Source organism: Lactuca sativa, chromosome 5 (genome assembly GCF_002870075.4).
Source record: "Lactuca sativa cultivar Salinas chromosome 5, Lsat_Salinas_v11, whole genome shotgun sequence".
Classification (NCBI taxonomy): Eukaryota; Viridiplantae; Streptophyta; class Magnoliopsida; order Asterales; family Asteraceae; genus Lactuca; species Lactuca sativa.
In genome coordinates this window covers 208,137,712-208,149,808 of record NC_056627.2, presented here as the reverse complement: position 1 = coordinate 208,149,808, position 12,097 = coordinate 208,137,712, and positions in this window count along the sequence as shown.

The window sequence follows — 12,097 nt, the reverse complement described above, 5'->3', positions numbered from 1 at the left end:
TTAAACCCTATGCAACTGCCCATTTTATCCTCCTCAACGCCCCACAGTATGTGTTCACGTTGATTTGTGATTGTTGCTTGAATGGCTGCCATCTTGGATTACTAAATTGACAAGTAAATCAAGCGTTTCAATGGTGTTGGGTGATTATTGATTTTTTTTATTCGTTATTCTTGGAATATGTTCTACAAGTGAAATAACACAATTAGATACACATATTATATAAGAGATATATTACTTCTAGGATACTTTCGGTGATGACAATGAAAAGGTAATATAGAACTATTCTAATTGTCCATTGGTCATGCAATGAGACTTGTGCATGAATGATTTGCCATGGTGGTATAGCGATAAGAAACAAATCAACATCATTGTTCTTTTCTGAAAAAAATAAATAAATAAATAAATAAAAATAAAAACATTAATACGAAAAGAATCAAATCAACTGTTATATTTTGATTTTCAAAAGACAGGCCGGCCCAGAACGAGCTGGGCCATGGCCCAGTGCAGCAACAAATATGGGCCTCAGTTTGTGGAGTAGTTATGGGTATTATTATTTTGGGCCAAAGATTTGATCCATAAATTCAGAACAAAGTCGAGTATGTTGAAAAACACAAACACCCGCCTAAAATTAAATTGAGAACCCCTTCTAAGGTGTTTTTTTTTTCGAAGCGAAAATTCATGAAGTGTACGGACCACCTCTACAATCTTCTGTAGTAGAAGAGGTACAAACAAACGGCTGCAACCTATAATAAGAAGTATGTTTGTTTTTAACATCTGCAGACTACTGCAGTAAACTGAAATTTAAATAAACTAACTTTATAAACTGAAAATAATTCTCAACACCAAAATTTAATAATTTTAGTCTTAAAACATTGAAAGAATACTAAAAAAACATGTAAAAAAACAAAAATATAAAACTTTAAAAAAATATAAAAGAAGCTATTAGTTTTATTCTAGAAAGAAAAACTAATTTTAAAATACATAAAAAAAGAGAATAATAAAAAAAATTAAGAAAATATTGCAAACGATGTCTACAAAAGTTCGTAAAAAATTACATACGTTAAAAAAAATGCAATTGAAACTAGAAATATTATTAATAGAAACGGTAAAAAAATTTAAAAAAAACAAAGTTTTTTTTAAAAAAAAAATCAAGTTAAAAAAATTTGTAGAAACTATAGAAAGAAATTATATCAAATCCGTAAATAAAAATTTAAGAAAATCAAAGTTTAAAAAAAAAATTAAGTTATACCAAAATTCTAAAAAAAAAAACACTTGGGTAGTGTTTGTTTTTTGTCTGCAGATCTGCGTGACCTCTTCTGTCTGCGCCGCGCAGACATTAACCTTCGCAGACTGTTTGTTTTTTTGAAAACTGCAGACCTAAAAATGTATGCGCGCCCTCATCTTGGCACAGATGTGGACTAGAGTCTTCTAACATCTTCAGACATCTTCTAGCTTAAAAAAAACAATATATATCTTTATTTTTTTTAAGTTTTTTTTAAATTGTATTTTTTCTAACTTTATTAATGATAAACAATTTGAAAAAAAAATACAAAACTTATAAAAAAACGTTCGACGATACAAACATGATATGTTTGACAAAATTATAAATAAAGATTTATTACAATAATAGTCGTTGAAGTTGTTTATATAAATATGAAAAAAAAATCATAATATATTCTTATATTTTTTTTGCCAAATTTTGTAAAAAATTATTTAATACAGTATTATCAATTTCTCGAGAAAATATTTATGATACGTTTTTAATGAATTTAATTGAAAAAATCGAAGTTTATTTCCATCCATTTATGTATCAAATTCTTTGATCACTAATTATAATATTTAGTTATAACTTTACAACCAAGTTGTTGGTTTTTATCAAATATATACGTTAATTCATACAATTTTTATTTTTATTTTTTATACAATAATACATAAAAGTTGATTTAGATTCGTTAATTATTTATAACAAAGTCATAGAAATATTAAAAAATCACTTTGAAGTTTAAAAAATCTGTTTATTTAATTTCCGTTTATTTTAGCAGTATGCAAATGTTAAAAAAACATACAGTCTTCTTTTTTCAGATTGCACACGTTTGGTTCACCTCTTCTACTGCAGAGGTCTACAGATGTGGTCCGCAGACTGCAGACATTTTGCCACAGAAAAAACAAACAACATCTTGGAAAAAATGAAAGCTGAAGAGGTTAGAATAGGCAAGTCAAGTGTTGCGTCATGCAGCACATGCGCAGAGGTTTTGTAGTCTGAAGTCTTTCAAAAAACGAACTGCTGCGAGAGGGAAAGTGTTGCACGTGTGCAGCGCCGCGCTGCAATAAGTGGTTTGAAGAGTTTTTAAAAAAAAAAAGCAAACAGCACCTAAGTATTAAAACATTTATTAAGCAGAAAAACAAACAACACCTAAGTATTGAAACATTTATTAACCCGAAGTTATTCCATCATTGTAACCCGTTCCGTCAATAAAATTTGTCATTTTCGAATTGTTTCCGTTACATTTTAAATTAAGTCATTAATTTTGAGACTTCTATTATGACTTAATGGGTGTCCAAACACATTAGAAACTCATGATAACGCCCCAATTTAATAATTGGAAGATTTTTAGATTCAACTATATCGGGTTACGGCAACATAATCGGGTGCGACCAAAAGCCTCGTCTAATGTCAGTATCGGGTAGAATTCCACCGTGTCCCAAACTTGAACCATGTATAAAGTTCAAATGACTTCATTTTGAAGCTTTTGCACCCTCTCTCACTACTCTCTCTCTACAATTCAATCTTAAGTCCAAAATCATCTAATTTAAGCTTCAAATCAACAAGGTAACTATCCTAACTCATAGTATAACCTTTTCAGCTTTCAAATTTGTGTTCAATCTGTGAAATATGACCATAAACATGTGTTTACAGCCCTAGAATACCCATAGGCCGTAAAAACACATATAAGGGGTTTTTGAGCCCCAAAACCCTCTCAAAACACTTTTGGAGCTTGGAATCGACTTAAGGACTTATTGGAATGGACTTGGAACACCTTGAACTCAACATTTAGAGAGTAAACATGAGTTTACGGCCCAAGAACATGCTTGGATAGTAAACACCATTTCATGGGCAGTAAACTCGTTTAAGGTGTTAAGATGCCACTTAAACACCTTATAAGCCTTGGAATAAAGTCTAGAAGCAACCACAAACGAGTTAGGGACCTTAAACTTGATAAAAAGCACCCCCATAGGAGCTTACGGCCGTAAACCCCCCAAGAATAGGTTCCTGGGCCGTAAACTCCTATACCTTAGTCAAATGATGCCCTAAATCCATTCCATGGCTTGTAAAATGACTTAGAATCACATATGATTAATCTAAGGCCACCAAAACATGAAAGGAAAGAGTATGTAGGAGCTTACGGCCGTAAACTCCTAGTTCACAGCCGTAAAATCCATTTGATAGTCCCTTTGGTGGTTTAATCCATTTCTATGTCTTAGATTTGATCCTAGCATCACCCCACTAGTGTTATAAGGCCATTTAGCAACCAAGAACCCACCACCCATGAGTTTAAGGCCGTAAACTCATGGGGATATGGTCTATGGGCCGTAATCTCTTTTAGGGGTTTACTCATGAAGAGAAAACTCCATATCCAAGCCTTACACACCCTTAGATGCTACCCGGGTCACTCCTAACACTTGAATTGAAGTGTTTTCGCCCCTCGAAGTGTTAATTCATGTCATTTAGAAAAATCAAAGTCTAATTAGATAAAAATGTGTATATCTTCATATTACATAGGAACCTCGCATGTAATCAAGCCCCGAACTGACGCTTAGCATCCAAACCGATACATTTCTCGACTGGTGAGTTCATACCCCTACGCCTTTCTCTGTGTTTTCAATGTTTTCAGGGGGGGGGGGGGGAATACAAGCAAATTATAAATGTTTCGAAACTTAAAACTGATGTAATTCTATAAATATCTGGCAAACTTTTTGATATCTTTACCCCTTATGTATTATGCGGAGCATAAGGGATGTTTTATCAAATGTAACTACATGGATTTCAATTACAGTAAAGGAAACAATCAAACTAATCAAATTATTATAGGAATAATTTGGGATCTTCAATTCTCGTTTTATGAGTTCGGATTTCATGCAATGTTAATAGATAAACTATGTCTGATTCAGTTTATCTCTGTTTAATGTAAAGTATTATGCCAGATAGTTTCTTTGTATTCAACTATTTATACTCTATTATGTTTCGAAACGATTATTATGTTTGATAACGACCGAGTACACCGTGAATAATTTAATACTAGCTTGTGAGATTCATCTTCATTAAACCCTTCGGGTTATCAATAAATCCTCCCTGGAAGTATAACCAGAGTCTCCTGGAGGGAGAGCGTGGAATTTGTGAATAGATCTATTCGGGACTAACAATCCCACACCTTAACTGCTAGCTACAGTTAGGCGGCCACGCCTGGGGTGACAAATTCTGGATATCGTTCGACGCCTGAAGAACGTCAAGGACGTCTCGGGTCACATTAGCATGGGTATACGACTCACAATACGTATTAAAATATAGTTTATTCACGGATTTTCTACCTACCGTTGTACTGGATGGTATTCCCAGTGGTTTTCAATCTATAGTTTTATGTATTAAAACTACCTACTGTTGTACTGGATAGTATTCCTAGTGGTTTTCAATCTATAGTTTTATGTATTAAAACTACCTACTGTTGTACTGGATGGTATTCCCAGTGGTTTTCAATCTATAGTTTTACATATTAAACAATCTACTTTTGTACCAAACGGAAATTCAAATGTTCTAACTAAACTGTCTTAATAAGAAAATATGGGATTTTCTTGGATAACAACTTTTTCAGAAAACTAAAGGCAACATGTTCATTTTTAGAAAACAAAACACTTATGAACTCACCAGCTTTATGCTGATTTTCAAACTACTTGTATTCTCAGGTCCACATTAGACAAGTACCCGCGATCTTTTGGAGAAGATGGAGTGTAGTGAAGATTCCTCTTAGCTTTTGTTATATGATGTATATGTATAAACTTGTAACACTTTACTTTCAAACAAATGTAAATTATCCTATCTAATGTAATGGTTGTTTACTTCGCTTACTATGTATATTGGTTGTGATACTTAACATGAAGTCACCTCCGCCCCGGAACGTTTCTGCCCTGGGTTTTCGGGGTGTGACAGATTGGTATCAGAGCCCTTGTTTATAGTGAACTAAGTATACCAAACCTTACATGGTATAAGACTATAAACACTAAGGGGCCTAAGTGCTCTGAATTAAAAGTATACTTTAAAATATAAGTATTTTCAAAAGTATACAAGTATACCTAACCGCCAGAATTCGTAACCTCGAGTAGAAAAAAACATAAGTAAATGGGTGTTGTACACTGCGGTTAAACCTGGGCAGTTATGTAGTCGTGTCTAGGGTCAATATAGCCTGATCAACTATATTCATTCGAGACACGACCAACATGTGCTTGGGAGTGACTGTGGTGTTCAGCATGCCTAAAACTTACCCAATATCCAAACAACGAGCCGTCGTCGCAACGAATCATGAAATACTATGGGAGTATTTCTAGAGCCAACTTCATTGTAGAAATCCTCATTCAAGCGTTGCTCCTCAATCATCCCATTTAGCGATAGTTTATCTGCTTTGATAATTCATTCCTGCTTTATCGCTTAATAGAATTCCATATCTGTCATATCTCTTGATTCAAATCAGAGGACTTACCATCCTCTCTTTCCTGATCTTTATAGATCAAGATGCCTCCAAGAAAAAGACCCAGCTTAAAGAACAACAATCCTCCTCCGCCACCACCTCCTCCTTAATTTGATCATGTGATGTTCCAGGCAGCTGTTACTGCCGCAGTAGCAGCCGCCATGTCTCAAATGAACCCCGGTGGTTCCGGTGGTCCAGGAGGTGGTACCCAACCTCAAAACCAGGACGGTGGTCAGGGATACCGGAAGGAGTGTTCCTATAAAGACTTTATGAACGCGAAACCCACATCCTTCGATGGCACTGGAGGTGTCATTTCCCTAACCCGATGGTTCGAGAAAATCGAATCTATCTTTGAAATATGTGCCTGTTCGGAGTCTGATAAGGTGAAGTTCGCCGCCTGTACCTTCACCGATAAAGCCCTGACTTGGTGGAACGTCCGAGTCAAATCCTTAACTCTACCTGTAGCCAATGTTATGGGTTGGGAGGCCATGAAGGATCTTCTTCTTGCTGAGTACTTCCCACGGGGCGAGATGCAGAAATTGGAACATGAACTTTGGAATCTAAAGATGAAGGGTTCCGACATCGTTGCTTACACCTCTAGATTCGAAGACCTAGAGCTTCTCTGTCCGGGAATGGTTACCCCGGAGAGTAAAAAGATTGAAAGATTTATCTGGGGGGTGACCCAACCAACAAAAGGGAATGTTTTGGCCGCAAATCCAGACACTTTTGACAGCGCTAAATGTCTGGCGCAAACCCTGATTGATCACGAAGACAACCCCGATGAGGAGACCACCACTCCTGAGCCGGTTAAAAGTAGTGGCGGAAGTAAAAAGAAATTCTGGAACAAACGGAAGGCCCAAAGTTCACAAGGATCCTCTAAGAAACAGCAAACGGTAGCAGTCCACGCTGCTACTGCCCCTGCTGCTGTTTCTGCCGTCGGATCCATAGCTCAGACCCCTACCAGTGGATATACTGGTACCCTTCCTTGGTGCAGCAAGTGCAGCTACCATCATCGTACTCCCGGGCCATGTCGTGAAAGACTCTGCGAACAATGTGGCAAGAAGGGCCACCTTGCTCGAAACTGCAGAAAACCAGCCCAATCAACCAATCAATCTTCCGGAGCAGGTGTCGGTCAGGCCTGCTACGGTTGTGGCCAACTAGGGCATTTCAAGAGAAATTGCCCCAAGGCAGAATCAACTGGCAATACGGGGAGAGTCCTAGCTATGGGACAAGAGGAGGCTGTCGTAGATCCCACCGTTGTCTCGGGTACGTTCCTTCTCGACAACTCTTATGCTAGTATCCTTTTCGATTCTGGTGCGGAATGTAGTTTTGTTAGCCATTCATTCAAACGCCTTCTTAAAAATAATCCCCAACCATTAACCGAAACATTTACCATCGAGATGGCTAACGGTGAGAAAGAAAACGCTAGCAATATATTCATAGGCTGTACCCTTACCCTAAACGACCATTCTTTTCCTATCGATCTTATGCCAGTCTCCATAAAGAGCTTTGATGTTATCATTGGCATGGATTGGTTGAGTCCTAATCATGCTGATATCCTTTGTTACGAAAAAGCCATCCGCAACCTCCCCTCTAGCCAGACTCTCATGATCTATGGCGATAAGCTTAGCTCAAATCTTCATATCATTTCCTGCATCAAAGCTCAAAAGCTTCTGCAGAAGGAGTGCCAAGCATTCCTAGCCCATGTCATCAACGAGAAACAAGAAGTTAAAGACCTTGAGAGCATCCTTGAAGTCTGCAACTTTCCTGATGTCTTTCCTGAAGAGCTCCCGGGAATTCCTCCTGAACGTCAAGTTGAGTTTCGTATCGACTAATCCCTAGAGCTACCCCTGTAGCCAAGTCACCATATCGCCTAGCTCCAGAAGAAATGCAGGAGTTATCCAGCCAACTCAACAAGCTACTCAACAAAGGGTTCATCAGACCGAGTTCCTCACCCTGGGGAGCTCCGGTTTTGTTTGTAAAGAAGAAAGATGGATCCTTCCGAATGTGTATAGACTATCGTGAGCTAAATAAGTTGAATGTCAAGAACCGGTATCCTCTTCCTCGAATCGATGACCACTTCGATCAACTTCAGGGAGCCAGCTACTTCTCAAAGATAGACCATAGGTCAGGATACCATCAGCTACGAGTTCATGAGAGTGATGTTTCCAAAACAGCTTTCAGGACTCGGTATGGACACTACGAGTTCGTAGTGATGCCCTTCGGTCTAACCAATGCACCGGCTGTGTTCATGGACCTAATGAACCGGGTTTGTCGTCCTTTCTTAGACAAGTTCGTCATCGTGTTCATTGACGACATACTTATCTGCTCTAGAAGTGAAGAATATCACAAACAACACTTGAGGTCAGTGTTGGAAACTCTTATATCCGAAAAGCTATACGCGAAATTATCGAAGTGTGAATTCTGGATTCGGAAAGTAACTTTCCTTGGTCACGTGGTTAGTGAGGAGGGTATACACGTGGACCCTTCCAAGATCAAAGCAATAGAGAATTGGTCGGCACCGAAGACACCCACAGAAATCCGTTAATTCTTGGGTCTCGCCGGCTATTATCGAAGATTCATCCAGAATTTTTTCCAAAATCACCAAACCCTTAACCACTCTGACACAGAAAGGTGTACCCTTTTGTTGGAGTGAAAAGCAAGAAACCGCGCTCCAAACGTTAAAGCGAGCCTTGTGCAGCGCACCTATCCTGTCCCTGCCCGAAGGGACGGAAGACTTTGTTGTTTATTGTGATGCGTCTAATCAGGGCTTAGGCTGTGTGCTTATGCAAAGGGGAAAAGTAATTGCTTATGCCTCGAGACAGCTGAAGGCACACGAGGTCAATTATACAACTCATGACTTGGAGTTAGGAGCAGCGGTTTTCGCATTGAAGATTTGGAGACATTATCTCTATGGAACCAAGTGTACGATCTTCACTGACCATAAGAGCTTGCAGCACATCTTTAATCAGAAGGACTTAAACATTAGGCAACAACGATGGGTAGAGCTACTCAGCGATTATGAGTGTGAAATCTGCTACCATCCCGGCAAGGCTAATGTTATGGCAGATTCCCTTAGCCGAAAAGAAAGTTCAAGCCGCAAAGTGAAGACACTGACGATGACTATCCATTCTCACTTATCCATGCAAATCCGAGAAGCCCAGTTGGAAGCCCTCAAACCAGAGAATGTGTCAAGCGAAGCTTTGAGGGGAATGAATAAGAAACTTGAGATCAAAGGTGATGGAGTCTACTATTTCATGGACCGAATCTGGACCTCAAAGTTTGGAGGATTCAGGGAAGTTGTCATGGAGGAAGCACACAAGACCAGATACTCTGTTCACCCGGGTTCGGATAAGATGTACCTGGATCTCAAGAGACAATATTGGTGGCCAAACATGAAAGTCGAGATCGCTACTTTTGTGGGCAAGTGTCTGACTTGCGCCAAGGTAAAAGTTGAGTACCAGAAACCCTCGGGTTTGCTCCAGCAGCCCGAAATACCTGAATGGAAATGGGAGATGATTACTATGGATTTCATCACCAAGTTACCCAAATCTCTGAGTGGGTATAATACCATTTGGGTAATTGTCGATCGTTTGACAAAATCCGCTCACTTCATTCCGATCAAAGAATCATTCAAGATGGAAAGACTCACGCGAGTCTACATCCAAGAAATAGTTCGATTGCATGGTGTGCCTGTGTCCATTATCTCCGATCGAGATAGCAGGTTTACCTCAAGGTTTTGGCAGTCCCTTCAGAAAGCTCTTGGAACTAAACTGGATATGAGTACGGCTTATCATCCCCAGATAGATGGACAGAGTGAGAGAACTATCCAAACCCTGGAAGACATGCTTAGAGCATGCGTCATTGATTTCGGAAAGTCGTGGGACACACATTTGCCTTTGATCGAGTTCTCGTATAACAACAGTTACCACACCAGCATCAAGGTTGCCCCGTTTAAAGCCCTCTACGGTCGTAAGTGCATATCCCCTCTGTGCTGGGCCGAGGTAGGGGACACGCAGCTAGCCAAGAGTCGAGTCCCCGATAGTGCTCTCACTGGTCCTGAAATCATTCGCGAAACCACCGAGAAAATCATCCAAATCCGAGAACGACTGAAAGCCTCACGAGATCGATAGAAGAGTTACGCCGATATTCGATGGAAACCTCTAGAGTTCCAGGTTGGAGACCGTGTCCTGTTGAAGGTCTCGCCCTGGAAAGGCATGGTACGCTTCAGAAAGCATGGGAAACTTAACCCGAGATACATAGAACCCTTCGAGATCCTCGCCAGGATCGGACTCGTAGCCTATAAACTCCGATTACCCCAAGAACTTAGTAACATACATCCTGTATTCCACGTATCGAATCTTAAGAAGTGCCTATCTGATGAAACACTAGCAATCCCTCTTGAAGAGATCAAAATCAACGAAAACCTAAACTTCGTGGAGGAACCAATCGAAATCATGGATCGAAAGATCAAACGTACGAAGCAAAGCCGCATCCCGATAGTGAAGGTTCGCTGGAACGCCAAGCGGGGACCCAAGTTCACTTGGGAGCGCGAAGACTCGATGAAGCAAAAGTATCCGCATCTCTTTTCAAATCCATGATTTGTATTTTAAAGTTGAATATCGGGACGAAATTCCCTCTAACGGGGGGATAATGTGACAACCTGAAGTTATTCCATCGTTGTAACCCATTTCATCAATAAAGTTTGTCGTTTTCGAATTGTTTCCGTTACATTTTAAATTAAGTCATTAATTTTGAGACTTCTATTATGACTTAATGGGTGTCGAAACACATTAGAAACTCATGATAACGCCCCAATTTAATAATTGGAAGATTTTTAGATTCGACCATATAGGGTTACGGCAACTTAATCGGGTGCGACCAAAAGCCGCGTCTAACGTCAGTATCGGGTAGAATTCCACCGTGTCCCAAACTTGAACCATATATAAAGTTCAAATGACTTCATTTGGAAGCTTTTGCACCCTCTCTCACTACTCTCTCTCTACAATTCAATCTTAAGTCCAAAATCATCCAATTTAAGCTTCAAATCAACAAGGTAACTATCCTAACTCATAGTATAACCTTTTCAGCTTTCAAATCCGTGTTCAATATGTGAAATAGGACCATAAACATGTGTTTACGGCCCTAGAATACACATAGGCCGTAAACATACATATAAGGGGTTTTTGAGCCCCAAAACCCTCTCAAAACACTTTTGGAGCTTGGAATCGACTTAAGGACTTATTGGAATGGACTTGGAACACCTTGAACTCAACATTTAGGGAGTAAACATGAGTTTATGGCCCAAGAACATGCTTGGACCGTAAACACCATTTCATGGGCAGTAAACTCATTTTAAGGTGTTAAGATGCCACTTAAACACCTCATAAGCCTTGGAATAAAGTCTAGAAGCAACCACAAACGAGTTAGGGACCATAAACTTGATAAAAAAAATCACCCCCATAGGAGCTTACGGCCGTAAACCCCCCAAGGATAGGTTCCTGGGCCATAAACTCTTGTACCTTAGTCAAATGATGCCCTAAATCCATTCCATGGCTTGTAAAATGACTTAGAATCACATATGATTAATCTAAGGCCACCAAAACATGAAAGGAAAGAGTATATAGGAGCTTACGGTCGTAAACTCCTAGTTCACGGCCGTAAACTCCATTTGATAGTCCCTTTGGTGGTTTAATCCATTTCTATGTCTTAGATTTGATGAGTTAAGAAATTCTTTGATCGTTTAGATCTTTAAACAGGTTAATCACAAAAATGTAAAGAGAAATATCAAACACAAGAGTGAATCAAAATATGTCGAATGATTCAATAGATTCAAGCCTCAGCAGAGCTTGACAAAGAACTTCCGCTATAGAGGCTACTAGGGTTACAAACGATAAAAAGTAAATATATGTGTATGATCGATTCCAATCCCTACGTACTAAGATGCATGCAAGCATCTATAAATACTAAACCCTAGAAAATAACTCACAGATGGATAGGCCCAATCCGGATACAAAATTGGACCAAAGAAAGAGCCCAAGACGCAACATATAATGGACCCTCCAATCTCCCCCATTGCATCAATTGGAGCGAGATACTACTTCGGCTTGCTGGGTCCAGCTGCAGGAACTTTCTTGGTGGTTTCGAACAGACGTGGAATGAGGGCAAGGATGGTCTGTCTGAAGCGAATGTACCACTGGATCATATCATCAAAGTATTTCTTGTCATCATCAGAGTTCTGCTTGCATCGATTGATGATCCCCAGAACATGTTCCAAGCACGCAGTGGTGTATAGATGCTTGTCTGCTAAGGCGAACATGCATTTTTGGCCTTCATTCCTTGTGAACATGACTGAATTC